This window comes from Parasteatoda tepidariorum, chromosome 12, assembly GCF_982258835.1.
Source record: "Parasteatoda tepidariorum strain Cologne lab strain chromosome 12, Ptep-v5.0, whole genome shotgun sequence".
In the NCBI taxonomy this organism is placed as follows: domain Eukaryota; kingdom Metazoa; phylum Arthropoda; class Arachnida; order Araneae; family Theridiidae; genus Parasteatoda; species Parasteatoda tepidariorum.
The window spans coordinates 13,373,410-13,396,916 of record NC_141766.1 but is presented as its reverse complement, the minus strand read 5'-3'; the positions used below and the strand labels follow the sequence as shown (position 1 = coordinate 13,396,916).

The 23,507-nt window shown below is 30.8% G+C and overlaps 1 protein-coding gene and 1 long non-coding RNA gene across 3 annotated transcripts in view; one reads left to right on the top strand and one right to left on the bottom strand.

Annotated features, from left to right (window-relative positions):
- The window catches only part of LOC107449501 (uncharacterized), a 76,525-nt gene that overhangs the window by 43,917 nt on the left and 9,101 nt on the right, over positions 1-23,507 (bottom strand). The gene's annotated exons all lie outside the window — the stretch shown is intronic.
- Positions 13,125-23,507, top strand: part of LOC139427220 (uncharacterized) — a 67,696-nt gene continuing 57,313 nt past the window's right edge. For both annotated transcript variants that reach the window (XR_011638355.1, XR_011638354.2), the window contains exon 1: positions 13,125-13,210. This is a non-coding gene — a long non-coding RNA (uncharacterized LOC139427220). The remainder of the gene's footprint in view (positions 13,211-23,507) is intronic.

Below are 23,507 nucleotides of genomic sequence, written 5' to 3'. Positions count from 1 at the left end.
AAAGTCCGATTGTAATTTCTTAAGAATTTAAAAAGTTGTTAAGAAGAAAAGTAGTAAGGAAAGTAGAAAGTAGTTTTCGTACTTTTTAAAAGAAAGCTCGAAATAGTAAGGTGTTTATTACAAATATTATTTTGTATCATAAGACAAAATTTAATAACAAATGATAATGCCTTACAATAAACATTCATACATCACATTAAAATGTGATGTATTAATAACAGAAAACAGGAGAAAGAAAAGAAATTTTTATGGAGGATAATCCCCAACAATATTGGTGTCATTTTCAATACATTTTGTTTAATAGTACAAAATGAAATAGGTGGAATACGCCTTATCATTTTGAACTTTCTTCTTGAAAAGTACAAAAACTATTTAGAAAATTGCTTGAAATTTTTAAATTTTTAGGATATTCAAATGTTAATTTTTTTATTAGTTGCCAATTACGATTCAATAAAAAATTAAGAAAGTTTTTGTGCAAACTTTTCCCTCGCGCATGCGCAGTACAAAAGAACTACTTTAATTTCACATATCTTGCGAAGTTTTAAACGAAGTTTTTAAAAATATTCAATCAATAATTTTGAAATTAAATTTACATTGCTTCAAAAGTTTGTTTATTTTTATTGAATATTTGTAAAGTTATAGCAAAAAACGTAAGACAATAAAATTAGCATAAAAATGTCCATACCTCTACAAATATTTAAGTTAGGCTTACTAAATTTTGTTTAATTATTGCATACAATAACCAAAACAACTGTCAAAAGTTACTGATCTTTTGCTACAGTTTTTCGAATAGGGTGCTCAAAAATATTATTTTTCGTTTGTAATTTATTGTCGATCCGTCAAACCTCGAAAAGCTTTTAACTTCATAGATATGCATGAGAAATCATTTGATCTAAAAACTTCTGAAGTTATAAAATGATTATCTTATTATTTCCGGAGAAACATGAAAAAAAGTATTAATAAAGAAGTATTTCCATTATTTTGTATATTCATAGTGAGTTCAAAAAAATATCCATTATTGTTGGACTATACATCTTACCAATGAAATTAAATTCCCAGCAAATCTAAGCTGATTTGTTTGTCTTTAACTGAAATAAAAATTGTTTATAAACGTATGTATAAAAAAAGCTGTTGAATTTCTTCATTATTTTTTGTTTTGAATAAGCATTAATAAATTTATAATTTTTAATTTTTATTATAATAAATTATATAATAAAAATTATATTATAATTTTTTTGCAAGGGAGAAAAAATGAAGTGTTTGGAATTGTACTCGATTTAATACGTTGAACTTACTATGATTGTTATTATTAGCTCATCAACAATAAAAACTGCGGTCAGATATCATTTGATATTTTTAGAAAATGTTTTAAGCTTTATTATAAAGACAGTATTGTGATATTTTATGTTAAATTTTTGTGAATCCGTTTAATCTCTGCTGCTAATTATCAATTTTGATATTTTATACTTAGAAATTGTATTTAGTATTTTTTTTCAACAGAAATAGTTTATGAATAAGTTGATTTTAATTTATTAAATATTGTTATTGTGTCTCATAAGCATACAACGGGACAGAATGCAAGTGTTATTTAAAATCTTTTTAATCTATTTTTATAATTTAAATTATTGATAAAAGTTCCGTACTCAAAGATTTAGAAGTCTACTCTCTCTATTTGTTTGATAAGCTTGACTTGCGGTAAGCAGGCATCTAATAGTTGTATTACCTATGCTAGACATAGCATTAATCAGCATTGTTTATTATTTTCAGATACCTAAGTTTGCGATTCCTGTGCAGTTCATCCTGTATAACTTTCAACAGTGAAAGGATATAATTAGATGATGCGTAATTGTTGGTGACAACAATGAGTGAACTGTCCTCATGGATATAACTATGAGGTGCAAAATAACTCAGTGTGGATTTAGTATTCTAAAAGGAACCAAGATAGCAGCTCCGAGAGTAGGTGAGAGGTTGAGGCCCTCTAGTATGTATAGAATAAGTTACATTCTAAGTAAACTAGCTAGCATTCAACTTTAAAGACAGGTCTTTTATGTAAAAGGGGAAATAGTTAAGCTAATGTTAATTTTTAACATCCAAGTTAATCCACCATGCGAAAAATTCTTCCCTTTTTGCCATTCGTTTGCTTAAGACAATATTTCTAGATATCTGTAGCACAAAGATTCAACGATGCCAAGGAAGAGCTTAAAACTAGTTTATTTTAAAATACAATTTGATATAAACTTGTTGCAAAAAAAAAAAAAAAAAAAATCAACAGTTGCCGATCAACAGTCCGAAACCTATTAAAAACCCTTTAAATTCTTAAAGTATGTTCTCTAGTACACTGTCCGGGAGTTACTTAAGAGGACGCCATACGGCGGGAGAAACTTTTTGTCACAAATTATCTTTCTCCTTCATTAATAACTTAAAAGAGAGAAAAAAATTATGACAAACCTAGAGTAAGTCATAAAGTTTTAATTGCAGAAAAAAATACTTCAAAATATTAAAATGCAAGAAAATTATTAGAAAAGAACTTCTCCGTTGCGTAATCCTAAGTCATCATAATTTATTTTTATTTATATACAGTCAAACCCTGCTATAGTGAACACTGTTTATAATGAACTCCCGAATATAGTGAACGAATGTTCCGTCCCGTGCCTTGCTATACACGTATAATGTTATTTTTTGTGGATATAGTGAACTAAAAAAGTGAGGAAGTTGGATATAATGAACTTTTTTCTGTCTTCGAGTGAATTTTTTCTTCATATTTTAAAAATAATTTTGAAATGTGTACTTCAAAATAAATACTTATACTGATTTTTAAGACCATCCATAGGAGTGGAATGTAGCGATAAGCATTTTTTCTGGTTTTCTTCTTTTATCTCACTTTTCCATCCCTAAGCAAAGGCCAACCCAGGCAGATGTATGGACAAATTTTTCCCTGCATCAGCTAAAGATTACTAATTTTTTTTTGTATCCAAGACGAACAGTAATAAAAAATAAAAGCAAGCTAACACTTTTTTTGTTACTACGTATTATTTTTCAGTCATTTCATTATATTGATCATTTATTTAAATAATGTATAATAAAAAGAAGGAGTTCGGAACCATTAGTTAAAATTGTTTGCAGAACGGATATAGTGAACTCCCGGTTATAGTGGGCCGAAATTTCAGTCCCTCGAAGGTTCGCTATAGCGGGGTTTGACTGTATTTTAAAATTTTCTTTTCAGTATTTGAAACTTCAAGGCTTACTCTAAGTTTGTCTGAACTCACTTTCTCTACACTTTAAATTTTAAATTAGTAATGAAGGAGAATGAGAATTTCAGTCCCTTGAAGGTTCGCTATAGCGGGGTTTGACTGTATTTTAAAATTTTCTTTTCAGTATTTGAAACTTCAAGGCTTACTCTAAGTTTGTCTGAACTCACTTTTTCTACACTTTGAATTTTAAATTAGTAATGAAGGAGAATGAGAATTTCAGTCACTTGAAGGTTCGCTATAGCGGGGTTTGACTGTATTTTAAAATTTTCTTTTCAGTATTTGAAACTTCAAGGCTTACTCTAAGTTTATCTGAACTCACTTTCTCCACACTTTAAATTTTAAATTAGTAATGAAGGAGAATGAGAATTTCAGTCCCTTGAAGGTTCGCTATAGCGGGGTTTGACTGTATTTTAAAATTTTCTTTTCAATATTTGAAACTTCAAGGCTTACTCTAAGTTCGTCTGAACTCACTTTTTCTACACTTTGAATTTTAAATTAGTAATGAAGGAGAATGAGAATTTCAGTCCCTTGAAGGCTCGCTATAGCGGGGTTTGACTATATTTTAAAATTTTCTTTTCAGTATTTGAAACTTCAAGGCTTACTCTAAGTTTGTCTGAACTCACTTTCTCTACACTTTAAATTTTAAATTAGTAATGAAAGAGAATGAGAATTTCAGTCCCTTGAAGGTTCGCTATAGCGGGGTTTGACTGTATTTTAAAATTTTCTTTTCAGTATTTGAAACTTCAAGGCTTTCTCTAAGTTTGTCTGAACTCACTTTTTCTACACTTTGAATTTTAAATTAGTAATGAAGGATAATTAGAATTTCAGTCCCTTGAAGGCTCGCTATATCGGGGTTTGACTGTATTTTAAAATTTTCTTTTCAGTATTTGAAACTTCAAGACTTACTCTAAGTTTATCTGAACTCACTTTTTCTGCACTTTAAATTTTAAATTAGTAATGAAGGTGAAAGAGGATTTACGAGAAAAATTTTCTTCTGTGATATGGCGTCCTCTTAGAGATGAGTCAAAAGGCGAAGCGAATTGCTTTTTAGACCAGTTGTCATTTAAACGTAAAATTTTCTCATCATTTATCTCAAGAGGTTGAAAAAGCATCTTCCTTCTCCCAGTAACCAGAAGTTTTCAGTGTGGCAAACAACGGGCATAAACATTTCAGGTTTTTGAGTCGCGGCATAAATTATTTCTCATATTAGGGTAGGTAAAAACCGCGGAAAACTAGTTTTAAGGTTGTGTGTAAACATTTTTATATGACAGGAAAGGAATACTTCCTGGTTTTATCTATTTATGTAACACTTGAGTTTGTGGTTCACTGGTGCTCGACAATACGATAAATCAACCAAAAATATAGGTATTCAAAATATACCCCGACATTTTTTTAATTTAATTGGTATTTTTATTACACTTTTGTAATTCAAATGAAATTTATCGACACTAAAATATCGTATTTGATAATTATCCATGAACGATCGACGATATCGATGAACGATAATTATTTTTATGTGATAGGAGAGGATCCGTTAGGTGCAATCTGACAACACCTTACATTAAGTCTAATGGAAAATTCTGTCCGAACCGCCCCATTAGATTAGGATGCCTTCATAAAAAAAAGTGGTATGGTGGTACCTTCAAATGTATAATGTACCATTTAGTTCTGTCAGATACTTTTGTTACAAGATTGAATACGTATACATACCCTCCAACTTATGAGGATTTTGAAAATAATTCTTTCTAGTGGTAGCGAACCAAAGTAGAAATTTTTAAAGCAAATAGATATCTCATAAAACTTTTATCAGAACTTAAGAATCTAGCCATATGGCCTGCACTTTTATAAGTAATAGTGGACAAGTTACGCAAAAATTAATTTTTTTTAAATATTAAGACATTAATTTTGCTACCGTCTGAAAAGAAGATTTCTGAAACTACGGAAATTCCGTAGCAGTTGGAGGGTATGCGTATACACATGTTCTTTAGCGCACATATATAATATGTCTGTTAGATATACTATCACTTTCTTTTATAAAAGAACCTTTTTTTATTTCAGTAAAAGGAGGTTTCGCAGACGGATCTTTCCGGTTATATTACAGACCATTGAACTGTAAAATGTTCTGCTTGTAAACCTTTCCTTTTAGAAACCACTAACAATATAGAGTTCAAATATATATCAGAAAGTAATGTCTAATCATTGCTCTTACGAGAAACTAAAATGCATACTGGATCCCTACTCAAAAATGTTTAAAAAAACGTGGCAAATTCATAATGTACATAAGTTCAATAATCACAAATGCCTCCCCTACCTGGTACAAAATAATTAAAACACAAATTAAAAAGCACATTTCAAAATACTTAGTATGCTTTAATATACTTAGATATGATATACTTAGTCAGTTATAATATACTTAGTTATATAAAATACTTGGTTAATTATAATAGTTAGTTAGCTTGTGGCGCCAGGCATGGTGCGTAGTCACCAAAGGGAAGATACAAGGTTGCCGATCCTGTGTACGCCATCCAGCTGATTCCTTTTGGCGACTACGTACCATGCCTGGCTCCAAGCTTACTTAATTAATAATATACTTAGTTATATAAAATACTTAGTTAATAATTATTTTATGAAAAAGCTCAAAAATGCACAGCTTTTAATTTCAAAAAAAACTCTGATGTTGAAATGTTCAAAGAGGACCCAAAAAATTAGACTACTTGCTCACTTTTTCAGATGTAATGCGATTTTGTGAAAGAAATTTTAAAATAATTTTACTTAAATTAATAAAATTAAAACCTCCGCCAAGGTTAACTATTATATCACAACAAGAGCATGGAGCTGCAGTTGATTTTAATTATAACTTTATTGGAGCTGCAATCGGGTTCAGTGGCTCTTCAGTCGAATTTAATCACCGCACTCTAATATTTTAATTGCGCTGCAGGTGCACCTTGTGGTGCTGCAATCGCAGCATATTAACAAGTTATATTCAATGATCTATTTTATGATTTTACAAATCAATTCTTATCTCTTTTATTTTGTTTTAAATAATTCATGATTGAAACAACTTCAAGATAAAGTAACACATGGGAGAGAGCTAAAAGGTCCCTACGGGATCTAATGACCTATATCTATGGTTATAGTTGCTGTATCTGACTAAAATTACGAACCGAAATTTGCTGTGCGGAAAGGCTTAAATGCTTTCTAACATTAAAAAGGTTTAAAATTATTAACTTTTTCTTTTCATTACTCCAATGAAATTTTTCGAGAAGCCTGATAATGTCGTTTTCGATAATTATTATTATTAATAATACTCTTGTTATTATCATTATCAATAATACCTCTGTTTTTATCGTATTCGATATCTGTTATTGTCGATAAGTGTGTTAATATTTTCTATGTCCATCGTATATCCGACATGTGTAATAACACCTCACAACCCGATATATCGTGATATAATTCTCGATATTTGAAAATAGTGATGTTTCACTCAAGCTCAACTAACTGGTTTTTACTATTTCACGGTTTTTACTGTAGTAAAAATATTGCTTAACTTAGGTGAATGTTCTGCTAGATAGAAAATGATTTGATCTCTGCTCAATGTACAATGAGTAAATTTCATGCATTATCTAGAACATTAAATTCAAGGTTCCCAGGACTAACTTTTCACCTAACTGCTGAAAATTTTAAATGTGAAAATATTAACTTCTTTAGTTTTACGAGTTTTGATTTCCAGATATGTTACATTTCGAATAGTTTTTGACAATCATTACAATTCACATAGATTTTTTTGGAAGATTTTAAAGGGATACTTCCCTTCGTAGATCATTTCGAATGCTTTATTTACCCATCTATATATTAAGTGTTTATATAACTATGTGATGCAAGGTTTTTCTTAAGCTGTGGCAAAATTGATTGGTGACTTGATCATTCTTAGAAGGCGAAAAAGTTGGTAAGTATGCCTTTTCCTCAATTTTGCCCCTGTTCTTTTATCAACCTATTATACTACGTGATACTAGGTTTTTCTTAAGCTGTGACAAAATTGATTGTTGACTTGATAGTCATTCTTAGAAGGTGAAAAAGTTGGTAGGTATGCCTTTTCCTCAATTTTGCCCCTGTTCTTTTCTCAACCTATTATACTACGTGATACTGGGTTTTTCTTAAGCTGTGACAAAATTGATTGTTGATTTGATAGTCATTCTTAGAAGGCGAAAAAGTTGGTAGGTATGCCTTTTCCTCAATTTTGCCCTAGTTTTTTTATCAACCTATTATACTACGTGATACTAGGTTTTTCTTAAGCTGTGACAAAATTGATTGTTGACTTGATAGTCATTCTTAGAAAGCGAAAAAGTTGGTAGGTATGCCTTTTCCTCAATTTTGGCCCCTGTTCTTTTATCAACCTATTACACTACGTGATACTGGGTTTTTCTTAAGCTGTGACAAAATTGATTGTTGATTTGATAGTCATTCTTAGAGGGCGAAAAAGTTGGTAGGTATGCCTTTTCCTCAATTTTGCCCTAGTTTTTTTATCAACCTATTATACTACGTGATAATAGGTTTTTCTTAAGCTATATCAAAATTAATTTTTGACTTTAAAATTAATTTTTTAATTTCCTACTACGTGGTAGTCATTCTTAGAAAACGAAACAGTTGGTGGGTATGGCTTTCCATCAATTTTGCTACTGTTCTTTTATCGCAATTCGCTTATTTTTGCTGCCAAAGGGGAGTGTCAAAAATACGCTTAGATAATATTTGAGCGGTCAGGTTAAAAAACACCGATTTTTGAATGGTGGAAGCAAATAATGAAATCACGTTTTTTCTTTTATATATTTCGGAGAAATATTTAGTTCTTAATAAGAAGTCGGTTAGTATCATCTAAATAAATTCCAAAAATTAAACAAATTCTCCTATTTTATAATATGACATCTTAAAATAATGTTGAACCCAATTCTTTATTTTCACAAAAAAAGGTTAAAGAATTTATTTTGAAGAAATGTCTTCCACACTATATTAAGAAGCATAGATAGGGCTGAATTTCATTTTTAGCTGTTTTTAGTCAGGAATTTAATAAGCTCATTCTTAATTATGACCTGATAATACAAGTATTTATATATTATCTTGATAGTCGTCATGTCTCCTCCAGCTATTATTTTTTTACCAGTTTTTTTTCCTAGATATGAGGTAAAGCACATACATAATCTTTACTTCTATTGAATTGCTCAGAAGGAGTAAAAAACTATTGTTTCGCCACTTTTCATACTTATGTTTAAATTGGCTGAAAAAATGTGTGCTTTTCAAAAGTTGAATTTAAATTTAAAATGAGTTTGACCACTACTCCGGTAGAATTTTGGTCTTATAGTTAGTTAATATAAATCACTGCAATTAAATCTTGTTGGATATCAATACAGAAGCTAATGAGACCAGCTAATAATAATGGGACTACACCCAGGGCGGGAGATTGCCCGGAGCGCCAGGTTACGGGGGCGTCGAGCGAGACCCTGATTTAATGTTCACTAAATTATTGATTTCCTCCTTTTTTAAAAATATTGTTTATTTAAAAAAAATATATTCATAGGTTTTTATTGTTTTAAAATTATATATTCTTCGATTAACTTTTTTTTATGGTTATAAGCTCTCTGTGTTGAAGTTTTATTTAAACTTCACGCCATTATTCCCACAGAGCTAATTCTAGAGTAAAACAGAGGGAGGAGGGACCTTAGAGAATGATTTCGGTCTCTTTTCATTTAATCCTGGATTCATTCTTTTTACTTAGTGTATTATATCTTGTTAGTTTTATAAAAATAGGCAAAATTTGGAAAATAATGAAACATTGCTTAGTAATTTAGATAAGCAATGAGAAGATTTCTTTTCTTGCTTTAATTTACTTTTTATTAAAGGATAAGAAAAAAATGATGATTTTTTTTTTATCGCGGATTTTTTTTATGTCTCATGCGATAAAAAAAATGCGTCATTCATTATTACAATATTTGACTTTCTTTGTTTTTTTTATGCATTTTATTTATTTATTTTTTTTAATCTAAAAATTTTTGGGCAGCTTCCTCAGAAATTAAATTTTTAAAAAGCCAAATATTTAAAATTAAATTCACTCGATCAATTTCGTTCAAATTTAAATTTCGTATTTTTCCATACAAAATTACACTCTTTAAAATAACGTATAATTTGGTATACCTCAGAATTTAAAATTATATTGATTATTATGAAATAAATTAATAAAATTATAATTTTAGAATAATTTTTTTTTTTTTGTATGGAAATATCTTTGACTTTGCGAATTTTATAATTGAGTGCTAAAATGTTTTTAAATCGCTTTAAAAATTCTCAAACTTTGGTGAAATACGCTAAAAAGTAAAATTAACAATAAGAGGTACAAACTTTCTACCGCTTTTCTGACCAAAAAATTAGGAAAGCATTACAAGTCATTATTTACTTAATTGCGGTTACCCCCTATATCTTGGGGATCAGGAACCATATTCATCATAATCCATTGAAAAAAAGTTATATTTATTCCGAGACGATAGTTTTTGTGTCTGATTTTATAACTTAAAGTACCGTATGCACTAATTAGCATCTTTAAGGTCTCTTCCTTTAAGATTGAGTCATAGTACGTTAAAATCAGATCATTAAATCAAAAGTTAATCGATTTTTTTTCCCCGCATTGTACATGTGAACCTGTGCGTCAAATGCTCTTTTAATAAAATGTGAATTTCTTGATATAAACTTTAATATTTTATTGAGAAAATAGTCAAATTTCGTCTCAAAAGGAAATTTTAATTAAAGTTTTCATCCAAATTTCAGCAGAGTTTTTAAGGGAACTATTTACATACAAGACGGAAAGGATAATTACCAAGATAATTAGTTAAGATTTGATAATTATCTAGATCTTAATAAATTTTATGTTAATAACGAGAAAAAGGGGCTGGGATAGCCTGGTACGTGGGACACTGGGCTCATGTCCAAGAAGTCGTGGGTTCAATCCCCGCCGGCCAAAAACTCCCCTTGTAGTAAACGGTGACTGGTGCACGTTAAATAAGTCGGGTCACAAAGCCCTCCATGTTTCCATAACAAATCCTACCTTTAGGGGTACTAATCCAGGAGTTACTTGTCTTCTGGATTGGGTTAAAACACACGAGACTACGGAGTTGAACATTGGGAGCCGTAAACTCAAAATTAGGTCGGCTGTTCAACGTCGGTTATAAAAAATAAAATAACGAGAAATAGCGATTCAATCTTAAAATAAGTAACTTATTTTTCTTCATTTAAAATAGTTAATAAAAGGTTTTCAGGGAAACTAAAGTAAGGCTTATTTTTCTCTACAAGTATTATTTGCTCATTGCGCAATCTATAACTTCTCAATTTACCTGATTTAATTAAACATTTACTATTGTTGTAATTTACCGTTACTCGTAAGTTTTTTTTTAAATTTATCAATTTTTATATATAGTTTTATAAACCAATATTAGTCTGGGTAGAGAATATCTAACCTTCCCCGAAAAATACTAGACAGCAATAATCATTTAAAATTTTCCTATTACTATGACGACCGTTCATTCTTTTGTAATTATATTTTATGCTAGGCAATGTTTAGTTCATTTGATTGGCCAGTTTAAAGATAATATATATTTCATAAACATTTTATTACAAGTGGATTAGAAGGAAAGGTATATTAACAACGGTACTTTAACAGATAGAAAGATCTATTAGCAACGAGTCACCAATAAATGGTAGTGAATTTGTGAGTCATTAAAAGGTATTATAGTGAATGGTCGAATCAGAGAAGGAGTTTATAAATGCATAAAAATGTTTAAAAATCCATAAATTGTGTTACGGCATTTTTCCTTTTTTAAGATAATTTGTAACAAAATAGCGTATATTGAATAGAAAATACCTTTAAAATATTATTTAAACGTGTACAAACAATTATAAGAATGAAATAATAAGATAATGTATCTCCAATTGATTACATAATGTTCAATCATAAGAACAACTTATAAGAAATTTTTTCAAACTTGTGGTTAAGTTTAAAAATTGTGTTAATACTATCAGTAGGAAGTGATGAACGTTCTTCTAGTGAATTAAAAGCTGTAAAAACCTATTTAAGATCTACAAAGACACAAGGGAGACTAAATACTTTGGCAGTAACTTCTATTGAAAATGAAACAGCAAAAACAATTGATTTTGAAAAGTCTATAAAACTTTTTGCGTCAGCTAAAGTAGGAAGAAATAAATTTTAATGTTTATGCATATATATATATATAATATATGAAATAAGAATTAACACATTCAATACCATGAGGGTCACCGGTGACCGACGAAGACAGGATTATTAGAAACACATAATTCGAGTAAATTTTTAATATTTTTATATTATTATCGCTTCTAAAATGATTTGAAGAAATTAATGCAATATAGAATACACAAAAATAGTTTTATTTATATACACAGGGAGGCCAACTTGCTCCGGACAGCGAATAAATATTTTCAAGTGGTAGTTTATTAATTGCAATTCTTAGTTTAATAAATTCAATTTAGCAGATTTTTATCCACCACTATTTCCAAACAATTCGTAGGCTTATATAATTCACCACTTTTTTCAGATATGTCATTAATGGCAATTAATGTAAATATCTTTGTTCAAGTTGTAATTTTTTCAAATCAACGTTATATTTTCTGTACATATTTTCATGGCAATTACTGTAAATATCTCAGTTCAAGTTTGTATTTTCTCTAATCATGGTAATATTATTGTAAAGCTACCACAACGACTGCATATATTCAAAATGTTTTTACCTCATTGTTGTAGTTTCACGATGAATGGGATAGGGGCCGCTGCGCGGCCCAGGTGCCCAGTTGTTTTTAAATAAAGTAAAGTAAAGCAGATATGTCATTCATCCCAGTGAGTTCTATTTTTATTTTCAAGACTCTCAAGTTAAATTCACTGAACTTTTCACAGCTGACTTTTAGTTAAATTAAATTAAATTACATTAAAATTTATTTTCTGATAATGTAGCCAATTTATTAATTTCTTCCGTATCAACTTATGCAAGTTGAATTCTTTTGCAAATTCTATTGCATTTAATGAGCAATATTTCTCTGATAAGATATATTTACTGCATTTTCTCCAAATATGTAATTCAATCATGTGCCAAGGTATGATTTATCTTTATTCATCAATTATGTCTTTCATTTTTCGAAAATCAATTATTGTACATATCAAATCATGTTTTATCGTTATTTTTAATATAAGTCTACAATCAATATTTCTAATGCTATGTAAAAACGCCAATTTATCATATTGAAAATTTCATTGTTTTATTATTTCACAAGCAAACGGCTTGATTTTTTTATGGTTACCACAATGTTTGCCAAATCAATGTATTTTACCTTACTGTACGTAATTTAATGATGAATGGGATAGGCGCCCAGTTTATTTAAATAAAGAAAGAAAGAAGACAGATATGTCCTCCTAAACCTTTTAAAAAAACTAGCAAAATCTGTCTAATATTTGCAAATTTAGTTTGTAGTTATTTACCATGTGGCCAGACGGGCAAGCCATGTAAAATTAGCGTGACATTCAACGTGTTAAAAACAATTAGGACAATTATGATTGAATTCCGGATTAAGTTCACATCAGTGTGAAACAGAATGGCCTGTTTCACAGTTAAAAATAATTTAAAATAATAGTTTATCTAAAATTAAGGTAAAGTTCATTTGAGATAGGCTGTATCGACTTCCGTTTCATTGCGCAATTCAATTATAAAACGCTCTTCTTTTCCAGTCATCAAAAACAAAGAAAACTTCACGTGTCGAAAAAGGATTTAAAAGAAGATTAGTTTAAGGTAACGTGCACACAAGGCTACTGCGCAATGACCAGATAACCTCAAAACAGAGATGTTCCAATTGTTTAGCAACAATGAAAACCCTTTCTCCATCTTGCAAAAATAAATGTGAGCATTTTTTGTTAAAACTACAATTCTATTAATTGAAAAACATATTATTGGTAGCATTGTTTAGTAATTAAAGATCTTGATGAAATTAATTTATATTAGTACAATATAAGAATATTAATAGAAATATACATAGAATTCCAGAGATGCGAACATGCTCCGGTTACATATTGTCGAGTCTTTAAACCCTTTGCACTCGAAGTCCTTTCAACTGTTAAAAAAGTGGACGCAACCACTAATATTTTGAAAGATTTTTTACAAACTTGCCATATAATACCCGGAGATCACTGAGTGAAGTGGTAACTAAACATTAAGAAGAAAAAAATTTCACAATTAGAGTGATGGGTAATTTACAAGCGACAGTGGTGACTGACTGTCCCCTCTCGAGTGCAAAGGGTTAATATATGATTCATGGTTTAGTAAATACGCTTCAGAGGGTTTCTAATCACCGATACTTCTAAATAACTTAAGTGATACACCACTTTGTTATAGTTAAGCCGAGTTGAGCTCATTGCAAGCGGGTTAAGTAAAAATACCTTTTTGAAATTTCTGCGGTAGGTAGGTATTTTATTTACGTCGCACTAGAGCAGCAAAATGGGCTATTGGCGACGGTCTGAGAGACATCCCCGAGGATAATCCGAAGACATGCCATCATAATTTTGATCCTCTGCAAAGGGGATGGCTCCTCAGCTCGATCTGCGAATGAAGTCGAGCCCTTTACGGCAGAACAGTTTAAAAAGGTCCGATACCGTGCATCCTCGGTCCATACGTAGGTGATCAAAGTGATCACCCACCCGCAGCCAGTGAGGCTTGACTTCAGTGTTCTACTGTGGACCGTGTCTTTACGCTGTGAGACTAAAATTTCAGTCATCCATAGAAAATTTTAAAAAGTGGTTCAAAGAAATCATCTATCAGTTATTACCACAAGCATAAATGATTCAGTATATATGTAATCAGTACTACAAGCCGTACTTAGCCGTAATTTTTTTTTTAATTGAAGTTGTAACTGTAGTGACGAGTTAGCTCCAACTTTTACGAAATCTTGCCTGCCACTTTTTTAAAATTTTAATCTATAACAGCTGTGAATTTTTTATTTTTTATTTTTGAAAAAGTTACACTCGGACAATGTGTTTGCGTCTATGTATATATTCCTATGTATATTCCTATGTCTATGTATTTACTCATTTTCGTATTTAATCTAGTATTTACTCGTATTTAATCCTGTTACTTTGTATTTCGTTATTATCCTGTTATCCTATGTTTCAGTTACTTACGATTATAGATCTCATCAAATGATTTTGAACTAACTTGGTGAGATGTACTCCCCCTTCTATTTTAATTTATTTCCGCATTACATTGACACATTATAGATTAATTACGAGTTGACGAATCAGCTGAAGCAAAAACGTTTTTGCGTTATTTCCAACGTCCCAACGTAAATGTTAAAGAGGTGTTGTAAAAAAAAATAATAAATAAAAAATTGGTGTGATTTCACTTCTTTTATAAACATTTTTTAAGACCCAACTAACTGAGGCTACCCCTATCAGAATTCGTTTAATGAGTTTATTAGGGGAATTATTGTTTGCGAAAATATTATTGCTTCTGTAACTCAGAACACGTAATGTAATCTACACTAATTGAGCTCAAAATGGGAGTTTCAGCAACTAATCACGGGAAGATCTTTTTTTCTTAAAAAAGAAAAAAAAAAGAAAGAAAGAAAAGAGTCTGTAAAATCTACAAACTTACAATCACTCTCGCCATGAGTGAAGAAATTCAGCCACAAAAAAAAGCATATTTATGAGCAAAATAAAAACTGGAATTCATTTTACCAATATGTTCTTCTACAAACGCCTCCTACAACTTATAGCCTCCACACGGTTTTTTTTTATAGGTAGTCCGTTCAGACCACTATAAAGGTAAACCAGTTTACGAAAGAGCCATTTAATAGAAAATCTAGTAAAAATAAGAAAGTGGTTGCAAATATATGTCTACGAATTTGTGTAGTTTATGAATATGATAGGTTCGTCTTATTTACTTGTCTACCACTACAGATTCAATTCTCAAATATGTGTGATAAATTTCTCTCAGTCAATTTTAAAATTATTATATTGTCGTTTAATTATATCCCATGCCACTCTGCATTTCCTGATTCTCCATGTTACACGAACCCCCTCTCGATTTTTTGGTGCTGAGTACCACCTCTTCCTCCCATCTACATTCCTTCTCAGTACTCCCCATCATCGATTTATTACTACCGATGTATCGGTTAATGCCGCTTCGCGGCAGCACATTAAGATTTATGTGATTTCCACAATCCTATCACTTTTAAAATAGATTTTGGGTCCATGCGCACAACCCGTTCACTTTTTAAATAGTCTACGCAGACTACTTATAAAAAACCGTATGGAGGCTTTCCGATGTAGAAAGTGATGGTTCTACACATAATCCTATGCTGCATATTTCATGAATAAATGTAAAATGAAAATCAAAATTTTTAATTAAAAACGGGTGTTTTCTATCAAAATTACTTTTTGCATGAATTTGGAAAACCTAGTAAATTCTGAACAAAAAAGTGTTTTAAAAAAAATCAAGTTTCTGGAAAAAAGATGCTTCGAAAGAAGACTAACACAAGCAAGAAAGTTGTGCATAAAAACAGTACTGCTAAAAAACATTTTATGGAATTCGTCAAACTGTTTATCGAATAAGTGATTTCTTCTTGCTTCAATGATCCATGTCTGAGGTGGTAGGAAGTATCCGGCCAAGCATGTATCCCTCGTCTTTTGTAGCTACCGAAAATAAAAACGTAGACAGCAGGTTGACCCCGTTGCTTTCATCATTTAAAAAATAATTTTTGACATTTCTTTTATCTTACCATCCCATTATAAAAGAATGTTTTACCAGATGCTGGTGAACACATCAATAAGTTCGTTTTTGCATAATTAAGTTGTTTATTTTTTTCGAAATTACTTCGGAAAAAGGTTTTTTCGATGCTAAAAAATTAAAATAAAATTTTAATCCTTAAAAGTGATAATTTGTTTTCTAGCAGCAATACTTGATGTGTACATCATGCGCTGGAGTGTAAAAACACTCCACACAGACCCATAAGAAATAACAGTAAATAAAAAAAATAAAAAACATTAAAACATTCAAGACTAAAACAATTAGAACAAAGAAACATTAAATAGAATACCAACAATAGAAATATAAGCAGAAAATCAGTCAGTTAGTGGTACCTGCAACTGTTCCCTAACATTCCAGTATCTGCCATAGATGTCGGCAGTAACTGCGGGGCAAATCCCCAGATGCTCAGTATTCATTGGGGAGTCCTCCCCGCACAAGACATAATTTGGGTCGGGAAAGATCTTAAGTCTATGGAGTGGTAAGGCAGTCGTGCCCGGTTTGTTCGAAAAATATTAGATTGTTAGTTAAGCATAAAAAGACCATATTAACTTCCTAAAAAAAAAGAAGAAAAAAATCTTTGGCTCATTCGAAAAAAAATCAAAAAATAATTCTATTATTAAATCAGGAATTATTTTATACATTTAGTAGGCTCAAACATGTTTTTACTTGGTACAAAAATTTTTCACTTTCTAGATAAAATTTAATATTTTCTCGATTTTGAAAAGAAAGTTAAAGAAAGAACATTTCTCAAATCAATTTAGCTACCAGTATTATGAGTTGCGATCACAATCAGAGCTGATTCATGTGTCTAAGGAGGAGAATTTTTTTTTTATAAACTCGATACTATTTTGGAGGTACCTCCATAACACAAAACTCTTTTCAGTGATATAATAAGTACCTTTTCCAAAAATGCTTTATGTAAGCTGATGCAACCAAATTTAAATTTAAAACATCGATTATTTTCAGTTATCGATAATTATAATTCATACCCTCCAACTGCTACGGAATTTCCGTAGTTTCAGAAATCTTCTTTTCTGACGGTAGCAAAATTAATGTCTTAATATTTTTAAAAAAATTAATTTTAGCGTAACTTGTCCACTATTACTTATAAAAGTGCAGGCCATATGGCTAGATTCTTAAGTTCTGATAAAAGTTTTATGAGAGATCCATTTGCTTTAAAAATTTCTACTTTGGTTCGCTACCACTAGAAAGAATTATTTTCAAAATCCTCATAAGTTGGAGGGTATGTAATATTAATACTTAACGATCATCATATTGCAAAGTTTAATTGCAAGTTTTTTGTAATAAATTGTGAAACCGCAGGATTTTTATGTTTACGGATATATTAGTAGATTATGTTAATAGATTCGACTTTATGTTACTATATCTATTAAAAATTATATTCGTGATTGTTCAAACACTCTGGTTTCTGCTTTAAAAACTAAGTAGCGTAAGTAATTCATTACCACTCATAATTTTAGTTTTCTTCTTTCATAAATGGTAGTGCAACAAAGCTGTATAGTGGAACAACACTAATATTTATAAATGGTACAGTGTATAACCAAAATTAGGAGAATGTCCGAAATATTTGCTATATCCGATTTGATATTATTTTACTTGTTGATACTATTATATTTATTCGACAGTTTAATATCTGCTGAGAATAGATTAGGAGAAACATCAGTGTTCAGCATACCGGTTAAATGAATACCAGGCAGTGGCATACCGGGCATATGTATACTGGTCAGGGTTACTTAACTAGACCTAGTATATATTTCGGACATACAGCCACCAATTTCGGTTATTCATGTGTGTGTGTGTGTGTGTGTGTGTGTGTGTGTGTGTGTGTGTGTGTGTGTGTGTGTGTGTGTGTGTGTGTGTGTGTGTGTGTGTGTGTGTGTGTGTGATGAGATTTGATTTTGCATTCCCATATGCGATAGCGCCAAGCTGCTAGTGTCACACCTGGAAGAATATTTGAGGAAAATATATTTAAAGATGAAAGTTATGTTAAGGTTAAATTATATTTCCTTTCGTTAAATTAATATTAATTTATTTAATTTAGTTTTTATTATGTTTATTTTTAATTTAAATTTTAATACTTGTTTTAAATTTTTTATCTTCATCAGGAGAAAAAAAACTAGTAGTAAAATCATTTCCTTTTTCATCTTGACATCTGATAAGCAGCTATAACGCGTGATAAGCAACCATAGCACGTGATAAGCAACTATAAAACGAAGTAATCTGATAAACAATTATAATATGTGATAAATAACTGTAACACGTAAGACACGAGGCGTATTTGAAAGTTAAGTCATTATAGAAAGAAGTTTAGACATTATAGGATATGCGTAAAAAAAAAAAAAAAGAAATTCAGCTCACGCTTTTAAAAAAAATTTTCGAAAGGATGTAAAATTTGGATGGTCTCCTACTGTTCCGGCTGTGTTTGAAGACATAAAAAACACGATTTTGAATCCACCTTGTTTAGTTCTTCCTAACTTTAACTTAGATCAACAAATTACTACCAATTCTTTTGAAAAAGTAATTTGAGCGGTTTTAGAAAAAAAAATCTACCCTTTAAGTGAAATAAAACTCCTATATTTTTTTTTAAAAAAAATTTACTCCAACCCAATCAAAATATAGTTTTAGAATTCTATGCTATATACTGTACGTTTCAGTTTTTCAGAACATTTTTAATTGATAAAAAGGAATTCTTGATTTATACACACAGATCACAAACCGTTTTTAGACTTTCTATCTAATAAAAATAAGCCTGCGAAAATTTAGCGTTGGAAATTGGCCCTTGAAGAGTTTAATTGTGAAATACAATGTGCAAAATGTGTTATGAATCTTATGGTCGATCAATTATCTCGTTCAATTAACATTAACTCTCTCTCCTTTCCCAATTTTACCCATTGTAACTTTACAAAATGAAGATCCTAAATTAAAAATAATTATATCAAAGATAGAGAAAAAAAACAATTCTAATAGAAATGATTCTTCTGAAGAGAGGTTACTTATGAATTTGCGCAAAAGATATGCTAAATCACCTCCTTAATAGATATTCCTGTCCAAATATATATTCCCCTTTCATCCCTTAATTCTTAAAGCGGTTTATTTTGATTTAGAAGGTCATTTGAGATTTTTCAAAACATATCACAGATAACGAGAAAAATATTTTTGGTCTAAAATGTGCAGTGACACGAAAAATTTTATTAATTCATGTGAAATATGTTTACCGAGGCGGAGTGCCTTTAGAAAAAGTAAACCTTCAAACGAACCAGTTTCATAAAGTAAATTTTCAGGAGAATGTTTTCGATATATTCAAACCATTAAAGCCAACAACAACCGGTAAAAAACAATTGTTATCTATAATCCTTGATTTTACAAAATACCTCGTACAATTGTAAAGCAATTTCTGATAATTTTATAACATTAAAAAGGCTGATCACGGATAATTCGAAATACACTGGTTATCATAAATTAAGGAAAATTCACAAAAATCGCGATAACTCAAGAAATTACACATGGAATTTTATGAAACTTACCCACAATATACAACACATAGTAAGGTATTAAACAACATAAAAAGAAATTATCAGACATTAATAGTAGTATAGAAATTAGCACATGTATAAAATAAACAAATTGGAAGTATCGGTTTGCAATAGAAAAAGTACCTTTAATATGGAATATGATTGCCTCTAGAAGCAATACAGCACAAACAGCGATGTGTGATGCTTTCAATTATGCGGTCTATCAGTTCAATAGGAAGTGAGAGCCATTGCTCTTGTAAAGCAGTTGCAAGCGTGGCAAGGGTCTGAGGGGGCGGATTGATGGCAGATACACGCCTCCCTAGAGCATCCCAAACGTGCTCGATAGGATTCAAGTCCGGGGATCGAGCTGGCCACTCCATGCGAGTAATTGTTTCCTGTTGAAGATAATCATCAACAATGCGAGCTCTGTGTGGTCTTGCATTATCGTCCTGTAACAGGAAGCAATCACCAATTGCCCCGGCATATGGGCGCACATAAGCATCAAGGATGTTGTCTCGATAAACCTGAGCATTCACGGTTCCCCTTGGAAAGACATGGAGGTATGTGCGCCCTCCTAAGGATATGCCTCCCCAAACACAGACACTGCCTCTTCCGTATGCATCTCTTTCACGGATGTTTGATGGATGATAACGGGTCCCAGGTTCTCTCCATATCAAATAACGTCTACTGTCACTTTCTAGACTAAACCTGGACTCATCCGTAAAGAGAACAGGCCTCCATTGATCTGACGTCCAGTGGACATGTTGTCGGGCCCACTGCAAACGGTCTCTCCTATGGCGTGATGTGAGTGGCACGCAAATGGCTGGTCGTCTCGCATACAGACCACCTTCGTGGAGCCTTCTGCGCACAGTTGACGTTGACACCAACCTTCCGGTGGCTGCAGCAAGAGAGGATCTAAGATGTGTCGGAGTAGCGGTTCTATTCCTGCGTGCACTTAATGTCAAATATCGGTCATCGGCACTGGTCGTAACAGTTGGCCGTCCTTGACTGAACCTCCTAGATGCCGAATCTGTGGTTTGAAATTGCCTCCAAAGTCTATGAACCACAGATGGACTCACATTTAGCCATCTGGCCACTTCTGATTGACTCTGCCCTGCCTCTAGTCTCCCGATGGCTCTCCATCGTAGTTCTTCAGGCAAATGATGCCTAGAGGTCATTATTACGAATTGGCTATCTCAGATTTTCAATGTCGCAATCACAGTAAAATTTGTGTGCTTTCTCTCAAACTTGGACTTTTATGCTCCAGGCAGATGACGTAAGCCGAGTGCAGCGCCACTAATTTGCATATTGCAATTTTACTCAGCTACTCTTAGTGGACAACATATGCAAATTTTGCACGGTTTGGCTTACTTTTGAAAGAGTTATCGCTATTTTTGTGATTTTTCCTTAATTTATGATAACCAGTGTATTTTGGAAGCAAGGAATTTTTAGAATTTTGTCAAATTAATTCAATTGAGAAAAGACATATTCCCTTTTATAGTGCTTTAGTAATATCAAAGTCCTAATTATTCTCTTTCAAATATTTTAGCAGCTTTTTATAATGAAATTCAGAATGGGATCAATCGCTTCCACAGGTTATTACTCATACGAAAATTTAAGGTATTTTTGAGGTTATTTTGAGGTATGTATGAAGTATAGTTGAGGTTGGTAAGAAAACAACTATAAAATTACACCTCATATAGGTTGTAAATAAGGTGTGAGAGATTGTTTTGCATACACTTCAGCTCATTTTGAGGTTGTTTTAAATTCACTTCATATCAACCAGGCTGATGTGATGATTTTCAGGGTATACAGGTTGTTTTTCTGACACTTATAACAAACGTGGTATTTATGAGGTATAAAAAATTTAGCTTAAGTCAACTAAAGAGAATCAGGTATTTATTGAGGTGTATGAAGTTATATTATTTATACCTAACCTAAGCTTATTCTGAGTGCGATTAAAGTTTATTTCATATCAACTAGACTGATGATGTGATTTTTAAGGTATACAGGTTGTTTTTCTGACACTTATAGCAAAAGAGGTATTTATGAGGTAAAAAAAGATTTACCTTATTTCAACTAAAGAGTCAGGTATTTGAGGTGCATGAAATAATTTTTTTTCTACCTTAGCTTATTTTGAGGTTGTTTAAAGTTCTCTTCATATTAACTAGCTCACTTCCCAGAGTTCCGTTAGAGCCGGCGGATGGCATGTGTGTTGACAATCGAAAGTCTATGCGAAATTCGGTAATTGTGTTTGAAATTTATTGATTTAGTTTCTTCACTTTTAATTAAAATCGACTTCAATTTTCAAACTTAAATTTTATTATTTTTGTCTTAAAGACGTGTCCTGATCTTAAATAATTAAAGTCGGAGGATATTCTTAGAGGCTATTGTTGTAGGCTTAGCAATAAGAGAGAAAATTCGGAATGTTTCTCGTCGCTGTTTAGAGGCACACTACTGGTGAATCGTCACAGCAGATTACGCACAGTATATTTTATTCTTTGCTATTTATTCAAATATAACTATTTTCTTATTTCGCTTAAATGTATATGTTTCAACATAGCAGTATGCAAACTGATTAATTGAATAAAATGTCTGTAATATATCGTATAAATAAATCATTAAAAATTGATGGATTTTAAAATAGCAATTTTGCTTTGAAATTCTACTACAACTGTATGATGATCGCTTGCTTGGATACCTGCATGCATGTGCAAAGTTTATATTGTTCTTTATGAGTGAAAATATGTATAATAACACTGCATTTTAAATCTGATTAACATGCGAATTTTATCGAAAAGCTTGTCAAAGAAGAATAGATACAAAACACTGCATTTTACTTTTATAAAAAAATAATTTCAAATTTTTTTATCGTACAATGCTATTGCTTTTAATTATTTATTGTTTTAAATTAAAATTGGAAATTTAAAATTTTATAAATTAAGAACGTTATATATTTCTAGCATTTCTTTTTCACACTTAATATTTTTTTATCTTAATAATTTTTAAGAAAAAAATGCTTCACTGATCAAAGAAACAAAAAACAAATTAGAGTTACGTTAAAACTTAAACAATTAATATTTGGAAAAGATATTACTTTTTTAAGTGCAGACATTCTTACAAATAAAAATGAAGGCTACTAAAAATGATAGATTTAATAAATCAAAATAAGTTAAAATAAATCAATATTTATTCTTCAATTAAACCTAAATTTAAAAAAAAATTCACTGTATGATAAAATGTGTCATATGGGTAAAATTATATGGTTTTTATAAAATTCAAAAACTCAAATAGATTGGAAAAAGTAAAACGAAAAATTCTAAGATTGATTTTTAGACAGAAAATTACTAAAATATTTTCTTTCCTTAAAATTTAAATAATGGCAAATTTATCATGTTTAATTCTCGTACAAGGCATTTTAAGCATTATGTTTTTGATATCCTCTATACTTATCTTAAATTATTTTACAATATTAAGCCTATGTGCTTTTGAATGTTCAGCACCTTTTACTTTAAATTATGTTGGAAGTTCGTTTGTCAAAAGGGAAACTGGTGTTGAAACTAAGCATCTTATAAAGCAAAGGTGTAACATGAGACTAGTTTTTAGTCCTTAAGCGAAATACACAGTTTAATTGGAAGTAATCAAAAGCAAAAAAATATTCTTCCGCCGAAAACTGTGTATTCATCATTAGAATTTAACCTTCGAACACAGATTTTTTTGTAAATGATAGAGCAGCGTAGATAGAAATTGAAATATTAATCTTAAATGAAATGGGACGCTTTGTTCTAATCTTTTATTTTACTCATCGATTAAAAAACTTTTAAGTAAAATAAAAATTTCTGCCTATTTTATCTAATAATATC